This window comes from Bombina bombina, chromosome 5 (genome assembly GCF_027579735.1).
Source record: "Bombina bombina isolate aBomBom1 chromosome 5, aBomBom1.pri, whole genome shotgun sequence".
Taxonomy (NCBI): Eukaryota; Metazoa; Chordata; class Amphibia; order Anura; family Bombinatoridae; genus Bombina; species Bombina bombina.
In genome coordinates this window covers 559,093,046-559,112,490 of record NC_069503.1, presented here as the reverse complement: position 1 = coordinate 559,112,490, position 19,445 = coordinate 559,093,046, and the positions used below count along the sequence as shown (strand labels likewise).

Here is a 19,445-nt window from a genome sequence, read left to right as displayed (position 1 = left end):
CCTTCAACCTTGCCTTGAAAATTAAAGCTTTGTTTAGTTTAACAATCTGAAATCTTCACTGTACCATAAACAATGGCTTAATTTTAGAGCCAAAAAATAGATTTGTCTTGTCCTATATGCTTTAGCAGCAAACTTCCTTCTGCATTTACACTATAAAGCACATGGGAACAATAATTCCCAGTAGGATGTGCAGTGCCTGTAAGATAATCCTCAATACTGGCCTCCAGCATGCTGGGGATTTTAGTTCCCAGGTGTGGCATGAAAGCAGATGCGAGTAATAGCAGATCATGTAGCATCACCTTAGGAAACCCATGTTTGGAACCTTGAACAAACTAGAAAACAGAGCTAAACTGAAGCAAGCTTTAGGAACTTCAGGCACAGACTTGAAATGTGGAACTCATGTTCGGCTTAAGGAGCAGCAGTTGAAGTCCCAGTCTGGAGTCTTTTGCTTACTTAGACAGAACATGGCACCATAGTGCCTGAAGCAGGAATTGCCTCCTACACTGAGGCAGCAGAGAGATGGATTACTGTAGCAATTCGCTGCTTGGTCAGGAACACATTGAGTACAGGCATACCTCGTTTTATTGCGCTTTGCTTTATTGCACTTCACAGATATTGCTCTTTTTTCAAATTGAAGGTTTGTGTCAACCCTAAGTCGAACAAGTATATCTGCGCCATTTTTCCAACATATAAACACATAAATACACATAAATACACACCACCAGCAACAGGATTACGACTCACTGAAGGCTCAGATGATAATTGCTTTTTATAGCGATAAAGCGATAAGATAAATTTTGACTTGAAACATGTTTAGATTGCTATGTAGTGTTCTTTATGTGGAACAGAGACTCCTTCATTACAATATAAGATCTAAAAGAATCCCAAAGATTTTGTGTAATTTTTCTTTATGCTGGCTAGGTTTTCAATATCGGGCCCTTTAAAAGAACAATTAAATTTTTCATTGTTTATCTCTTTTACCTCTTGCAGGCTATATTTACACAGCTTTTCTATAGCCTATACTTAAGTATAGAAAATGTCAGAATAGGTAGGTATAAGACAGGCAAAATCAGCAATTTCAAATGCTGAAATAAAGTAAAAGGAGCTATTTCTATTCAGATTAATACACTCCAGCAAGTAAAATGGGTCATTGGGAACAAACTAAAAGGGGGTTTAGGATAAACCACTGGTTGTCAAACCTGTCCTCAGGCCTCCCTAAAAGATCAGATTTTCAAGATTACCTTGGGTGAGAACAGGTAAAATAACTATCAGCTAGATTACGAGTTTTGCGGTATGAGTGAAAAGGCAGCATTATTGCTTTTTTTCACTACCACTGGTATTACGAGTCTTGCAGGTATATCTGTACCGCACACTTTTTTTGGCCGTAACGCAACGTAACTACCGCAGCTTTCAAAAAGTCCTTTTTCAATGGGACTTCCATAGCGCCGGTATTACGAGTTTGCTTGTCCAGCCAAAAAGTGGGCGGTACAGCCTATAACTACAAGATCCATAGCGTAAACTGAAAGTCAGTAGTTATGGGTTTTGCGCTACAAAGCTGTAGCATACAACTCATAACTAAAGTGCTACAAAGTACACTAACACCCATAAACTACCTATTAACCCCTAAATCGAGGCCCTCCTGCATCGCAAACACTAAAATAAAATTATTAACCCCTAATCTGCCTATCCGGACATCGCCGCCACTAGAATAAACATATTAACCCTAAACCACTGCACTCCCACATCGCAAACACTAGTTAAATATTATTAACCCCTAATCTGCTGTTCCTAACATCGCCGCAACCTACATTAGTTATTAACCCCTAATCTGCCACCCCCAACGTCATCACCACTATACTAAAGTTATTAACCCCTAAACCTAACCCTAAGTCTAACCCTAACACCCACTAACTTTAATATAATTAAAATAAATCTAATTAAAAATTCCTATCATTAACTAAATAATTCCAATTTAAAACTAAATACTTACCTATAAAATAAACCCTAAGCTAGTTACAATATAACTAATAGTTACATTGTATCTATCTTAGCTGTTATTTTTATTTTACAGGCAAGATTGTTTTTATTTTAACTAGGTAGAATAGTTACTAAATAGTTATTAACTATTTACTAACTACCGAGCTAAAATAAATACCAATTTACCTGTAAAATAAAACCTAACCTGTATTACACTAACACCTAACCTTACACTACAATTAAATAAATTACATTAATTAAATACAATTAACTAAATTACGCAAAATAAAAAATAAATTATCAGATATTTAAACTAATTACACCTATTCTAATAGCCCTATCAAAATAAAAAGTCAACCCAAAATAAAAAACCCTAGCCTAAACTAAACTACCAATAGCCCTTAAAAGGGCCTTTTGCGGGGCATTGCCCCAAAGAAATCAGCTCTTTTACCTGTAAAAAAAAAAAAATACAAACAAACCCCCAACAGTAAAACCCACCACCCACACAACAAACCCCCCAAATAAAAACCTAACTAAAAAACCTAAGCTCCCCATTGCCCTGAAAAGGGCATTTGTATGGGCATTGCCCTTAAGAGGGCATTTAGCTCTTTTTCTGCCCAAACCCTAAGATAAATATAATTCCACCCAATAATCCCTTTAAAAAAAACCTAACACTAACCCCCGAAGATCCACTTACAGTTTTTGAAGACCCGACATCCATCCTCATCAAAGCCGGCAGAAGTCTTCATACAAGCGGCCGAAGTCTTCATCCAAGCCGGCAGAAGTCTTCATCCAGACGGCATCTTCTATCTTCATCCATCTGGTGCGGAGCGGCTCCATCTTCAAGACATCCGGCGCGGAGCATCCTCTTCAATCAATGTCTTCTTGCAGAATGAAGGTTCCTTTAAATGACGTCATCCAAGGTGGCATCTCTTGAATTCCAATTGGCTGATAGAATTCTATCAGCCAATCGGAATTAAAGGTGAAAATATCCTATTGGCTGATGCAATCAGCCAATAGGATTGAGCTTCAATCCTATTTGCTGATCCAATCAGCCAATAGGATTGAAGCTCAATCCTATTGGCTGATTGCATCAGCCAATAGGATTTTTTCACCTTTAATTCTGATTGGCTGATAGAATTCTATCAGCCAATTGAAATTCAAGGGACGCCATCTTGGATGACATCATTTAAAGGAACCTTCATTCTGCAAGAAGACGTCGATTGAAGAGGATGCTCCACGCCGGATGTCTTGAAGATGGAGCCATTCTGCGCTGGATGGATGAAAATAGAAGATGCTGTCTCGATGAAGACTTCTGCTGGCTTGGATGAAGAATTCTGCTGGCTTGGATGAAGACTTCGGCTGCTTGGATGAAGACTTCTGCCGGCTTCGATGAGGACTTCTGCCGGCTTCGTTGAGGATGGATATCGGGTCTTCAAAAACTGTAAATGGATCTTCGGGGGTTAGTGATTTTTTAATGGTTTATTTGGTGTGTTTTATTTTTAGCTTAGGGTTTGGGCAGAAAAAGAGCTAAATGCCCTTTTAAGGGCAATGCCCATACAAATGCCCTTTTCAGGGCAATGGGGAGCTTAGGTTTTTTAGTTAGGTTTTTATTTGGGGGTTAGTTGTGTGGGTGGTGGGTTTTACTGTTGGGGGTTTGTTTGTTTTTTTACAAGTAAAAGAGCTGATTTTTTTGGGGCAATGCCCCGCAAAAGGCCCTTTTAAGGGCTATTGGTAGTTTAGTTTAGGCTAGGATTTTTTTTTTATTTTGGGGGGATGGGGTTATTTTGATAGGGCTATTAGATTAGGTGTAATTAGTTTAAATATCTGATAATTTATTTTTTATTTTGTGTAATTTAGTGATTGTTTGTTTTTGTAATTTAGTTAATTGTATTTAATTAATGTAATTTATTTAATTGTAGTGTAAAGTTAGGTGTTAGTGTAAGACAGGTTAGGTTTTATTTTACAGGTAAATTTGTATTTATTTTAGCTAGCTAGTTAGTAAATAGTTAATAACTATTTAGTAACCATTCTACCTAGTTAAAATAAATACAGACATAGCTGTGAAATAAAAATAAAACCTAAGCTAGATACAATGTAACTATTAGTTATATTGTAGCTAGCTTAGGGTTTATTTTATAGGTAAGTATTTAGTTTTAAATAGGAATTATTTAGTTATTAATAGTAGGTTTTATTTAGATTTATTTTAAGTACATTAAAGTTAGTGGGTGTTAGGGTTAGGTTTAGGGGTTAATAAATTTAGTATAGCAGCGACATTGGGGGCGGCAGATTAGGGGTTAATAAGTGTAATGTAGGTGGCGGCGACATTGGGGGCGGAAGATTAGAGGTTAATAATTGTAATGTAGATGTCGGGGTGGCAGATTAGAGGTTAATAAGTATAATGTAGGTGTTGGCGATGTCGGGGGTGGCAGATTAGAGGTTCATAAGTATAATGTAGGTGTTGGCGATGTCGGGGGCAGCAGATTAGGGGTGTTTAGACTCGAGGTTTAGGTTAGGGTGTTAGGTGTAAACATAAATTTAGTTTCCCCATAGGAATCAATAGGGCTGCGTTATAGAGCTTTATGCTGCTTTTTTGCAGGTGTTAGAATTTTTTTCAACATTGATGTGTATGCGGAAATCGTGCACGAGCACGAAAAACCAGCTCACCGCAGCGCTGGTATTGGAGTGCGGTATGGAGCTCAATTTTGCTCTACGCTCACTTCTTGCCTGCTAACGTCGGGTTTATGAAAACCTGTAATACCAGCGCTGTAGGTAAGTGAGCGGTGACAATAACTTGCAAGTTAGTACTGCGCCGCTCATAACGCAAAACTTGAAATCTAGCCGTATGTTTACTAATCAGCTGATTAATTCACCTGTGCTTTAGTTCAAATATCCTCCAAATCTGTCCTGTTAAAGGGACATTAAACCCACATTTTTTCTTTCATGATTCAGATAGAGAATACCATTTTAAACAACTTTCTAATTTACTTCTTTTATCTAATTTGTTTAATTTTCTTGATATTCTTTCCTAAAACGCATATCTAGATAGGCTCAGTAGCTTCTGATTGGTGGCTGCACATAGATGCCTCATGTGATTGGCTCACCCATGTGCATTGCTAATTTCTTTAACAAAGGATGTCTAAAGAATGAAGCAAATTAGATAATAGAAGTAAATTGGAATGTTGTTTAAAATTGTATTTTCTACCCGAATCATGAAAGAAAATGTTTGGGTTTAATGCCCCTTTAAGGAGGCCTGAGAACTGGTTTGAAAACCAGTGTGGTAAACTGTTCCTTTAAGTCAAAAGTGTCATTAAGGGAACACTTATAGGGCAAGATTTATGACAAGGTGAATGACCCAATCAGTTACAGGCTCGCTCATTTGTGCCTGCAACTGATATTTATAAAGCAGCAGTTTAAACCACTACTTAAAAAACCCTCTCTGCAAATTGGATTTGGCAGATGAAAATCAGCCTAGATTTATTTGACTGGGTGATTGACAAGCCCTATTCTCACACAATTGGTTGCGTGAGGGTGGGAGGGGGGCAGTATTTCACGAGTGTTCACTTGTGCAATGATAAATCTGGGGACCACATTTGCCCCGAAATTGGCTATATGATGCGAACAGGTTCACTACATATGAATCCTCTCTGCTCGCAAATTAATCAATCTTGCCCTTAGTTTCAGTAAATATGGTAAGATATGTTCTAGAATATCATGTGATGTTATTTTGTTGTTTATATAACAAATATATGACAAAAGTAATAAATTATGATTAATGATTTGGCACTTGTTGAATAATTATAGCAGGACAAGCATTTTAATGTGCTCTACTATATTTTTGCATTCGTCACAAATTAAAGGAATAGTAATCCACAAAATTTTCTTTTAGGATTCAGATAGAATATACCATTTTAAACAACTTTTCAATTTACTTCTTTTATCAAATTTGCTTCATTCTTGTTATCCATTGCTGAAGGCACTGCATTGCACTACTGAGCTGACAGGAAGCTGAAAATATCTAGCCAATCACAAGAGACAAATGTGTGCAGGCACCAATTAGCAGCAGCTCCCACTAGTGTATGATATGAGCGTATTCATTTTTAACAAGAGATACTAAGGCCTAGATTTAGAGTTTGGCGTTAGCCGTGAAAACCAGCGTTAGAGGCTCCTAACGCTGGTTTTAGGCTACCTCCGGTATTTGGAGTCACTCAAAAAAGGGTCTAACGCTCACTTTTCAGCCGCGACTTTTCCATACCGCAGATCCCCTTACGTAAATTGCGTATCCTATCTTTTCAATGGGATTTTTCTAACTCCGGTATTTAGAGTCGTGTCTGAAGTGAGCGTTAGAAATCTAACGACAAAACTCCAGCCGCAGGAAAAAAGTCAGTTGTTAAGAGCTTTCTGGGCTAACGCCGGTTTATAAAGCTCTTAACTACTGTACTCTAAAGTACACTAACACCCATAAACTACCTATGTACCCCTAAACCGAGGTCCCCCCACATCGCCGCAACTCGATTAATTTTTTTTAACCCCTAATCTGCCGACTACGTTATCCTTATGTACCCCTAATCTGCTGCCCCTAACACCGCCGACCCCTATATTATATTTATTAACCCCTAATCTGCCCCCCACAATGTCGCCGCCAGCTACCTACAATAATTAACCCCTAATCTGCCGACCGCAAAGAGCCGCCAGCTACATTATAGCTATGTACCCCTAATCTGCTGCCCCTAACACCGCCGACCGCTATATTATATTTATTAACCCCTAATCTGCCCCCTTCAACGTCGCCTCCACCTGCCTACACTTATTAACCCCTAATCTGCCGAGCGGACCGCACCGCTATTATTATAAAGTTATTAACCCCTAATCCGCCTCACTAACCCTATAATAAATAGTATTAACCCCTAATCTACCCTCCCTAACATCGCCGACACCTAACTTCAAACATTAACCCCTAATCTGCCGACTGGAGCTCACCGCTATTCTAATAAATGTATTAACCCCTAAAGCTAAATCTAACCCTAACACCCCCTAAATTAAATATAATTTTAATCTAACGAAATGAATTAACTCTTATTAAATAAATTATTCCTATTTAAAGCTAAATACTTACCTGTAAAATAAATCCTAATATAGCTACAATATAAATTATAATTATATTATAGCTATTTTAGAATTAATATTTATTTTACAGGTAACTTTGTATTTATTTTAACCAGGTACAATAGCTATTAAATAGTTAAGAACTATTTAATAGCTAAAATAGTTAAAATAATTACAAATTTACCTGTAAAATAAATCCTAACCTAAGTTACAATTAAACCTAACACTACACTATCAATAAATTAATTAAATAAAATACCTACAATTACCTACAATTAAACCTAACACTACACTATCAATAAATAAATTAAATACAATACCTACAAATAACTACAATGAAATAAACTAACTAAAGTACAAAAAATAAAAAAGAACTAAGTTACAAAAAATAAAAAAATATTTACAAACATAAGAAAAATATTACAACAATTTTAAACTAATTACACCTACTCTAAGCCCCCTAATAAAATAACAAAGCCCCCCAAAATAAAAAAATGCCATAGGAATAATTTATTTAATAAGAGATAATTAATTTCGTTAGATGTAAATTATATTTAACTTAGGGGGGTGTTAGTGTTAGGGTTAGACTTAGCTTTAGGGGTTAATACATTTATTAGAATAGCGGTGAGCTCCAGTCGGCAGATTAGGGGTTAATAATTGAAGTTAGGTGTCGGCGATGTTAGGGAGGGCAGATTAGGGGTTAATACTATTTATTATAGGGTTAGTGAGGCGGATTAGGGGTTAATAACTTTATTATAGTAGCGCTCAGGTCCGCTCGGCAGATTAGGGGTTAATAAGTGTAGGCAGGTGGAGGCGACGTTGTGGGGGGCAGATTAGGGGTTAATAAATATAATATAGGGGTCGGCGATGTTAGGGCAGCAGATTAGGGGTACATAGGGATAATGTAAGTAGCGGCGGTTTACGGAGCGGCAGATTAGGGGTTAATAATAATATGCAGGGGTCAGCGATAGCGGGGGCGGCAGATTAGGGGTTAATAAGTGTAAGGTTAGGGGTGTTTAGACTCGGGGTACATGTTAGGGTGTTAGGTGCAGACGTAGGAAGTGTTTCCGCATAGCAAACAATGGGGCTGCATTAGGAGCTGAACGAGGCTTTTTTGCAGGTGTTAGGTTTTTTTTCAGCTCAAAAAGCCCCATTGTTTTTTATGGGGGAATCGTGCACGAGCACGTTTTTGAGGCTGGCCGCGTCCGTAAGCATCTCTGGTATCGAGAGTTGAAGCTGCGTTAAATATGCTCTACGCTCCTTTTTTGGAGCCTAACGCAGCCTTTATGTGGACTCTCAATACCAGAGTTATTTTTATGGTGCGGCCAGAAAAAAGCCGGCGTTAGCTTTTCGGGTCGTTACCGACAAAACTCTAAATCTAGCCGTAAGAGAATGAAGCACATTTGAAAATAGAAGTGAATTTAAAAGTGTCTTAAAATGACATGCTCTATGTGAATCATGCAAGTTTAATTTTGACTTTCCTATACCTTTAAATATTGAAGCAAGGTGTTTTGTTTGATCACTTGCTGCCCACACACCTTTTACAAAATCCAGGACTTAAACTTCTCTCAAGAAACTGTTCCTTACTTGGATTGTGGTAATATTTCAGCTTCCTTTACCATCAACAACAAAAAAATCCTTTTATCTGGAGCGTGGATAAACAATTTTAAGAAAGCTTATTTTACCATTTCTAAGAAGTAAATCATCTTATCTAGAGCTGGGATAAACACATTTAGGAAGCAGACTAAATATTTCGGAAGTATCCAGGCGCTTTAGTAATTTTGCAGGAACTTTATTTTGCTAGTGCTTCCCTAGGTGTTAAAAAGGAACAGTACACTGTAAAATGTTTTCCATTTTAATGTATTCCCAATTATCAATTTTACCTGCTGAAATGTATAAAATGTGTGTGTGTGTATATATATATATATATATATATATATATATATATATATGCATCCTTTGCCTTTATTTTTTATTTAAAAATTTTGCTAATTTTGCCTGTTGAAACCACCACCTATGTTGAAAATAGGAATGTGTTTGTATACTCTGTAGAAAATCTATGTAAACAGGAGATACAAGTATAAATTAACCTCATAGTGGTGGGTGGCAAACAGAGAGATATTTTTGTATTCAAAATAGCAGGTTTTACTCTTTGAAATCCCCCAGCCTTAAAGGGACAGTCTAGGCCAAAATAAACTTTCATGATTCAGATAGAGCATGTAATTTTAAACAATTTTCCAATTTACTTTTATCACCAATTTTGTTTGTTCTCTTGGTATACTTAGTTTAAAGCTTAACCTAGGAGGTTCATATGCTAATTTCTTAGACCTTGAAGCCCACCTCTTTCAGATTGCATTTTAACAGTTTTTCACCACTAGAGGGTGTTAGTTCACGTATTTCATATAGATAACACTGTGCTCATGCACGAGAAGTTATCTGGGAGCAGGCACTGATTGGCTAGACTGCAAGTCTGTCAAAAGAACTGAAAAAAGGGGCAGTTTGCAGAGGCTTAGATACAAGATAATCACAGAGGTTAAAAGTATATTATTATAACTGTGTTGGTTATGCAAAACTGGGAAATGGGTAATAAAGGGATTATCTATCTTTTAAAACAATAAAAATTCTGGTGTAGACTGTCCCTTTAATTTGCATTTCAATACCTAGCTATTAAACTGTATGTACATAAAGACAGAGCAGGCCTGCTCTTTCTGCAGGCTCTGCTCATTTAAATTGGCATATTCTTTAGAACAATAGGTGATGTTTTTAATAATCAAAAACAACTATTTCAAATACAAAAATAAACAAATATTTTACATTACAGTGTCCTGTTAAATCACCGGGCACAATCACAGAGTTTGCGTAAGTTTCAGTACAACTGCTGAAACCCACGTCGCCCCGTAAGTTTACCTTGCACATCGGTGGAATCACATAACACACGCCGCTATATAATATATTAAGTAGGCCGTATACATTTTTAATGCAAAATTGTGTTTTCAATATTTTTTTAAGGTGTTATTATGAGTGTAACTGTACTGTGAAATGTATTTTTGATATTTTTTGTGACACTTTTTATTCAAGCATAACAGTTAACCAGAGCTCTAAGGTTGCGATCCATGCACGTTAAATTCAATTGTGCTCAGCGAACAAGTTTACTTTCAACTTATAATACGTGTGCTACTTCTAACACGCGCAAACACCTGCAATAAACCCCTTATCGCTCGCGCCAAACAGAACGCCACTCGTAATCTAGCACTTATTTGGGTACCTAACTTGTTTTTATTAGTACAACAAAAGAAAGATCTATGAGCTCTGACATCAATAACATAATTAAATGAGACTATAACAACACCTATAAGGACATTAGACCCTTTATTTTAACTACTTTTTGCAGTCCAGTGATAAACCCTTTGCAAAGATGTTTCATAGTTAAAGGGATATGAAAGTCAAAATTAAACTTGCATGATTCAGATAGAGCATGTCATTTTAAGACACTTTTAAATTTACTTCTATTTTTAAATGTGCTTCGTTTTCTTGGTATCCCTTGTTGAAAAAGAATACACACATATCCTACACTAGTGGGAGCTAGCTGCTGATTGGTGCCTGCACACATTTGTCTGTTGTGATTGGCTAACTAGATGTGTTCAGCTAGCTGCAGTAGTACAATGCTGTTCCTTCAGCAAAGGATAACAATATAATGAAGCAATTTTGATAATAGAAATAATATGAAAGTTGTTTCAAATTGTATGTAGTATCCAAATCAAGAAAGAAAATGTTGGAGTTTCCTGTCCCTTTAAATTAGAGGAAAAGCAGGAATTAAATAATAAAAGATCCCAGGAGGGGAACTTGTTGGGGAGGGCTGAAAATAATATTGTACGTTGTGTGCAAAATTACCAAAGTCCGTTCCCAATGGAAACAGGGCTAATTTCCAACAGTGTGGATTTGATACGTGATCGGTATGATATACATTTGGGAAGAGGCCGCTCCGCTTCAACCCGGTGTGTGGGAAGATCTACCAAAATGATACAAGAAAAAGAGGGCGCCTCATAGTGTGGTATGTCCCCAAATGGGTGTAAAACTGTGAAAGGTAGAAGGCTTACCAGATGGTGTTTCACCATACTGTGACCGGTGCCAGCATGCAGACTAGCACTCTACAGTGGCTAGTACACTGTTTACAGGGGGTTCCCCTCAAAGGTGTCAACCAAAATTTCAAAGGATAAAAACAACGCTTTAATCTTATTGCCTGAAGAAACGACCTGTCCATTTGGTCGAGAAACGCGTTGTAGCTAAGATTAAAGCGTTGTTTTTATCCTTTGAAATTTTGGAAGTTGTCCTTTGTTTTTATTCTGTTTGCAAGTTCATCGGTGTGCCCAGAGTCTCACCGCAGCTTTCACTTGAAGCGTATCCAACACCGGATCACGGCTGACACCTTTGAGGGGAACCCCCTATAACAGTGTACTAGCCACTGTAGAGTGCTAGTCTGCATGCTGACACCGGTCACAGTACGGTGTAACACCATCTGGTAAGCCTTCTACCTTTGACAGTTTTACACCCATTTGGGGACATACCACACTATGAGGCACCCTCTTTTTCTTGTATCATTTTAGGAATTAAATAATATTGCACATTTTTAAATTATATTGTTTCTTTAATAAACTATTCTAACATGGAATATTTAAGTTAGTTGACAAGAAAATTATATGCATTGCAGTACAGACAATTTTACTTTATTATTTCCAATAGAGAAATATAAATAACGAAGAATTAAATATGCATTTTAAGAAGAAGAAACAGAGGGTGTGCAGTTTATTCCATTAAAAAAATATATCATAGGATATGTAGGAAGAATTTTCATAGACTTTATGCACAAAACAGAATCTGCCCCCCATGTTTTTTTTATTTTTTTTATTTTCTACATCATGTTGTGTTTAAAAGTGGAAATTAAAGGGACAGGAAATATGTTCTTTCATGATTCAGATAAAGAATACACTATTAAACCACTTTCTAATTTACTTTTATTATTTTCTCTTGTTGAAGGGACAGTAAATGTACTACTGAGAGATAGATGAAAGCAAATGACAAGAGGCATACTGTATATGTGCAACCACCAATCAGCAGCTTCTGAGCCTACCTAGCTATACTTTTCAACAAAGGATACAAAGAGGACAAAACAAATTAGATTATATAAATAAATTGGAAAGTTATTTAAAATTGATTGTTCTATTTGAAACACGAAAGAAAAAAAATTTGGTTCTTGTCTTTTTAAGCACCAATATATATATATATATATATATATATATATATATATATATATATATATATATATATATATATATATATATATATATATATATATATATATATATATATATAAAATAAAAACTAATCTGCAAAAAATATTTTAATTATAATTAACATGACCAACTGTCCATCAATCTTTATGCAGAAACATATTTATTCTGAATATACCCCATTATTCCATTATTGATCTGTTGCTACAGAGATATGTGGGCCTCATGTCTGCCATCCATTGATAAATGCTGACAGCATACACTAGTCCAATGCCGCCACCTGCACATTCGCAGCCATTCGGCCGCTAGTAGAGGGTGTCAGTTAACCCGATCGTATTACTGTCAGTGCCTCAGAGGTGGCGGACGAGTTAAGGAGCAGCTTCTTTCGCGCGGAAACAGATACTTGATGGGTTGATAAATCGACCCCATGATATTAAATTTTGTTTTCAATTCCTTTATGCCATATATAAACAGTATATATATATATATATATATATATATATATATATATATACTGTGTCTATATATATATATATATATATGTGTGTGTGTGAAATAAAGTAAAGAACTTTCAGCAGTCAACCATAAGTGTATCAAAAAACGTAGTGCTTTATTCCAGGATAAAACAACAGGACAAGCAGTAAAAATTTCAGAACATAGTCTGACCGGTTTTGGTCTAACTGACCGTAATCATAGACTGATGCATAACATGTGTAACATACATTTAAATAGCATGTATCTTATCCTGATTGGCTAAAAACAAACTTTACTATTACCTTACTATTCATTGGACACATTTATAATTATACATATTACTCTCGAAACATACATTAAGATAAAGCAATAATAATAAATGTTTGTGCATCTCCAATTCAACTAGGTAATGAAACATCCTAAGATAATGCTTGATCATCTTTGCAAATAATTAATGATGTCAAACTCAGAATTAAAACCTAAAGGTAATAAGCTTTTCATTTTAAATATCCAATAAGTTTCCTGTTTGCACAAAATTGGAAATTTGTCTCCACCTCTAGGAGGTTTCCTAATTTGTTCAATAGCTTTCCATCTCAATGTTTTAGTATTTTGATCATGTATTTCAATGAAATGCTTAGATAGCGCTGAACAGGTAACTTTATTAGATATGTAAGACAAATGCTCTTTTATACGTTTGCCAACTTCCCTTGTAGTTCTTCCTAAGTACTGTTTCTGGCAAAGACTGCATTCCACCAAATAAATGATGTACGGGCTCCTACAGTTTATACATCCTTTAGTAGGAAATATTTGTCCAGTAACAGTAGATTGGAATGTTTCACTGCTACGAATGTGGTCACAAGAGCCACAGTTCTTTCTGCCGTATTTGAATGTCCCATTATGATGTAACCAAGAACTGGTCACTTTTTTGTCACTTCTCAGCATACTTGGTGCTAATATATTTCCCAAAGTGACATTTCTTTGGGGGACAAACATGCAACCCTTTTCTACAGTGTGTCTAAGGGACTTGTCTCCCATTAGGATTGGAAGATTTTTCTTAACTATGGTACAGACTGCATCATATTGATTGGAAAAAGACTTGATGAATTTGGGTTTACAATCATCTATTTGGTTTGTTTTTTTGTTCTGAATCCCTTTTGTTTTAAGTAAAACTTCACGTTTTAATCCTTTAGTCTCAAAAAACGCCTTGTTAATAGTTTGTTTGGGATATCCCCTAACGATCATTCTGTCTCTAAGTTGTTTACTTTCAGATAGAAAATCACTTTCAAGGGAACAGTTTCACTTAGCTCGTAGGAACTGGCTCTTAGCAATACCTTTAAATACATGTTTGGGGTGACTGGAATGGGCATGTAGAAGACTATTGCCTGAGATGGGCTTTCTATAAAGAGTGGAAATAATTTTTCCACTCCCCACATCGCCCATCAAGGTAACATCTAAAAAATTTACCCTGTCCCTATTCCATTCAGAAGTGAATGTTATTAGCACCAAGTATGCTGAGAAGTGACAAAAAAGTGACCAGTTCTTGGTTACATAATAATGGGACATTCAAATACGGCAGAAAGAACTGTGGCTCTTGTGACCACATTCGTAGCAGTGAAACATTCCAATCTACTGTTACTGGACAAATATTTCCTACTAAAGGATGTATAAACTGTAGGAGCCCGTACATCATTTATTTGGTGGAATGCAGTCTTTGCCAGAAACAGTACTTAGGAAGAACTACAAGGGAAGTTGGCAAACGTATAAAAGAGCATTTGTCTTACATATCTAATAAAGTTACCTGTTCAGTGCTATCTAAGCATTTCATTGAAATACATGATCAAAATACTAAAACATTGAGATGGAAAGCTATTGAACAAATTAGGAAACCTCCTAGAGGTGGAGACAAATTTCCAATTTTGTGCAAACAGGAAACTTATTGGATATTTAAAATGAAAAGCTTATTACCTTTAGGTTTTAATTCTGAGTTCGACATCATTAATTATTGGCAAAGATGATCAAGCATTATCTTAGGATGTTTCATTACCTAGTTGAATTGGAGATGCACAAACATTTATTATTATTATTGCTTTATCTTAATGTATGTTTCGAGCGTAATATGTATAATTATAAATGTGTCCAATGAATAGTAAGGTGTTGTCATCATCATGATTTAATGCTAGACTATATCTATTTTCTATATTTATTTCCCATATGATTCATTATCACTTTATGGGATAAGCTATAGATTAGTATATCATTTTGCCTAAACTCTACTATATATTCTTGATACAACTGTCTATAAGCATAAGCATGAAGATATGTATTTGCTTAAATATATTCCTATTTTGCCAGTTTCTGTATTCCATGTGAGAATATATATACACATATATATATATTCTTTATAAAATATTTTTTGTACATAAACTCTCTATATTCTTGAACATTTTATATGTAATATGATATTTGCTTAAAGGGTCTATTATTGTCCTCTTCACCACTTACCGTCTATATCAGGGGTGTCCAAACTTTGCTCTCCAGAGGTTTTGGAACTACATTTCCCATGATGCTCAGCTAGATAAAATGCTGGCTGAGCATCATCGGAAATGTAGTTCCAAAACCTCTGGAGAGCAAAGTTTGGACACCCATGGTCTATATGGTTTAACAAATTTTATTTATGTATAGCCATTTAATAAGTGTGATTCATTGGTGTCAGTACATATGGAGTTAAAATTTCTGACTGTTTGTTTTTAGCCAATCAGGATAAGATACATGCTATTTAAATGTATGTTACACATGTTATGCATCAGTCTACGATTACGGTCAGTTAGACCAAAACCGGTCAGACTATGTTCTGAAATTTTTACTGCTTGTCCTGTTGTTTTATCCTGGAATAAAGCACTACGTTTTTTGATACACTTATGGTTGACTGCTGAAAGTTCTTTACTTTATTTCATTTATACCCGGTGGACTGTGGGGTGTCTACCTATTATCAGCAGTTTCTACCGTTGATATCATCCCTGGCTCAATTGGCATTATACCTATTGGGACATCTAAGAAGCACTTTTCTGTCAGCCTATATGCAGTTGTGCTGTTCAGGATTCACCTACATTTGCCACCATCATTGCCGCTATCTAAGTGAGGAGATGCCTATAGCTGGAAGTATCGTGCTGTGACATGGGAATCCCTGGCTGCATCAAGGTCTTAGTTACGGCTCTACAAAGTTATCGATTGGTTGGCAGGAGACCACGTGACGTGCGACGTAGCAGTCACATGATACCGGAAATTATTTGCTCTCAGATGTGAACGCCGGGACGGCACTGTTCTGCGGAGATAGGAGCTTCTACTTTTCTCCACGGCTGGTTGTCGCTTCCTGGGTGAGTGTACCGGTGTCAGTTCTCACGCTGTGCCCAAGGGCCTAGAGAGGAGCTGCTCCAGTCTTTTCCTGCACGTATCCACTGAACTTTGCTGACTACGCTGCGTACCTTTCTGCAATTGAGACACTACAAGCCTTCTTATTAACTACACCTGATAAAAGACTTAGGTCACTTTTCTACATATGCTCATGGGACTGACCATTTAAGTACGATGGGACTTGTGCTTTTAGGCTTAAGCCTGCATATTTGTGTCCTTTGATTACATGTGACCTATGTGGCTGCTATTGTTTAATACAATTGTCTTAGATACTCAATATATATCTCTTCTCTTTATTCTTAATATATATGTGTGTATACTATGTTTGTATGTATGTGTGTGTGTTTATATGTATGTGTGATGTGTGTGTGTTTATTTGTATGTGTGTGTGATGTGTGTGTTTATATGTATGTGTGATGTGTGTGTTTATATGTATGTCTGTGTGTGTGTGTTTATATGCGTGTGTGTTTATATGTATGTGTGTTTATATGTATGTGTGTGTGTTTATTTGTATGTGTGATGTGTGTGTGTGTTTATTTGTATGTGTGTGTGTGTTTATATGTATGTGTGTGTGTGTTTATATGTATGTGTGATGTGTGTGTTTATTTGTGTGTGTGTTTATATGTATGTGTGTTTATATGTATGTGTGTGTGTTTATATGTATGTGTGATGTGTGTGTGTGTGTTTATTTGTATGTGTGTGTGTTTATATATGTGTGTGTGTGTGTTTATATCTATGTGTGATGTGTGTGTGTTTGTATGTATGTGTGATGTGTGTGTGTTTATATGTGTGTGTGTGTTTATATGTTTGTGTGTGTGTATGTTTATATGGATGTGTGTGTGTTTATATGTATGTGTGTGATGTGTGTGTTTATATTTATGTGTGTGTGTGTGTGTGTTTATATGTACAGTTGTATGCAAAAGTTTAGGCACTCCTGACAATTTCTATGATTTTCATTTATAAATAATTGGGTGATTGGATCAGCAATTTCATTTTGATCTATCAAATAACTGAAGGACACAGTAATATTTCAGTAGTGAAATGAGGTTTATTGGACTAACAGAAAATCTGCAATATGCATCCAAACGAAATTAGACAGGTGCATACATTTGGGCACCCTTGTCATTTTGTTGATTTGAATACCTGTAACTACCTAGCACTGATTAATTTGAACACACAATTGGTTTGGTGAGCCCATTAAGCCTTGAACTTCATAGACAGGTGCAACCAATCATGAGAAAAAGTATTTAAGGTGGCCAATTGCAAGTTGTTGTTCTCTTTGACTCTCCTCTAAAGAGTTGCAACATGGGGGCCTCAAAACAACTCTCAAATTACCTGAAAACAAAGATTGTTCAACATTATGGTTTAGGGAAGGCTACAAAAAGCTATCGCAGAGATTTAAGCTGTCAGTGTCCACTGTGAGGAATATAGTGAGGAAATGGAAGACCACAGGCACAGTTCTTGTTAAGGCCAGAAGTGGCAGGCCAAGTAAAATATTGGAAAGGCAAAGGATGGTGAGAACAGTCAAAAACAGCCCACAGACCACCTCCAAAGACCTGCACTTTGCACAAGGAGAAGCTGTATGGGAGAGTGATGCGGAAGAAGCCTTTTCTGCACACACGTCACAAACAGAGTCGCTTGAGGTATGCAAACGCACATTTGGACAAGCCAGTTTCATTTTGGAAGAAGGTGCTGTGGACTGATGAAACAGAGATTGAGTTATTTGGTCATAACAAGGGGCATTATGCATGGCGGCAAAAGAACACAGCGTTCCAAGACAAACATTTGCTACCCACAGAGAAATTTGGTGGATGTTCCATCATGCTGTGGGGCCATGTGGCCAGTGCCAGTACTGGGAATCTTGTTAAAGTTGAGGGTCGCATGGATTACACTCAATATCAGCAGATACTTGAGATTGATGTTGAGGAATCAGTCACAAAGTTAAAGTTATGCCTGGCTGGATATTTCTACAAGACAACGACCGAAAACACTGCTCAAAATCTACTGACATTTATGCAGAGGAACAAGTACAATGTTCTGGAATGGTCATTACAGTCCCCAGGCCTGAATATCATTGAAAATCTATGGGGTGATTTGAAGCGGGCTGTCCATGCTCGGCAACCATCAAACCTAAATGAACTGGAGATGTTTTGCAAGGAGGAATGGTCAAAAATACCTTCATCCAGAATCCAGACACTCATTACAGGCTATAGAAAGCGTCTAGAGGCTGTTATTTCTGCTAAAGGAGGCTCTACTAAATATTGATGCAATAATTCTGTTGGAGTGCCCACATTTATGCACCTGTCAAATTTAATTTGGATGCATTTTGCACATTTTCTGTTAATCCAATAAACCTCATTTCACTGCTGAAATATTACTGTGTCCTTCAGTTATTTGATAGATCAAAATGAAATTGCTGATCCAAACACCCAATTTTTTATATATGAAAATAATTGAAATTGTCAGGGGTGCCTAAACTTTTGCATACAACTGTATCTGTGTGTTTGCTTTTATATGTGTGTGTGTGTGTTTATATGTATGTATGTGTGTTTATATGTATGTGTGTGTGTTTATATGTATGTATGTATGTGTGATGTGTGTGTGTTTATATGTATGTGTGTGTGTTTATATGTATGTGTGTGTGTGTTTATATGTATGTGTGTGTGTGTGTGTGTTTATATGTATGTGTGTGTGTTTATATGTATGTATGTGTGTGTGTTTATATGTATGTGTGTGGGATGTGTGTGTGTGTGTGTGCGTGTTTATATGTATGTGTGTGTGTGTTTATATGTATGTATGTGTGTTTATATGTATGTGTGTGTGTTTATATGTATATGTATGTGTGTGTGATGTGTGTGTGTTTATATGTATGTGTGTGTGTTTATATGTATGTGTGTGTGTTTATATGTATGTGTGTGTGATGTGTGTGTGTTTTTATGTATGTATGTGTGTTTATATGTATGTGTGTTGTTTATATGTATGTGTGTGTGATGTGTGTGTGTTTATATGTATGTGTGTGTGTTTATATGTATGTGTGTGTGATGTGTGTGTGTGTTTATATGTATGCGTGTGTGTTTATATGTATGTATGTGTGTTTATATGTATGTGTGTGTGTTTATATGTATGTGTGTGTGATGTGTGTGTGTTTATATGTGTGTGTGTGTGTTTATATGTATGTGTGTGTGATGT

General features: G+C 36.3%; 1 protein-coding gene across 1 annotated transcript in view; it reads left to right on the top strand.

Annotated features, from left to right (window-relative positions):
* CTNND2 (catenin delta 2) overlaps window positions 1-19,445 on the top strand; it is a 1,648,910-nt gene that overhangs the window by 872,925 nt on the left and 756,540 nt on the right. The window lies entirely within an intron of this gene.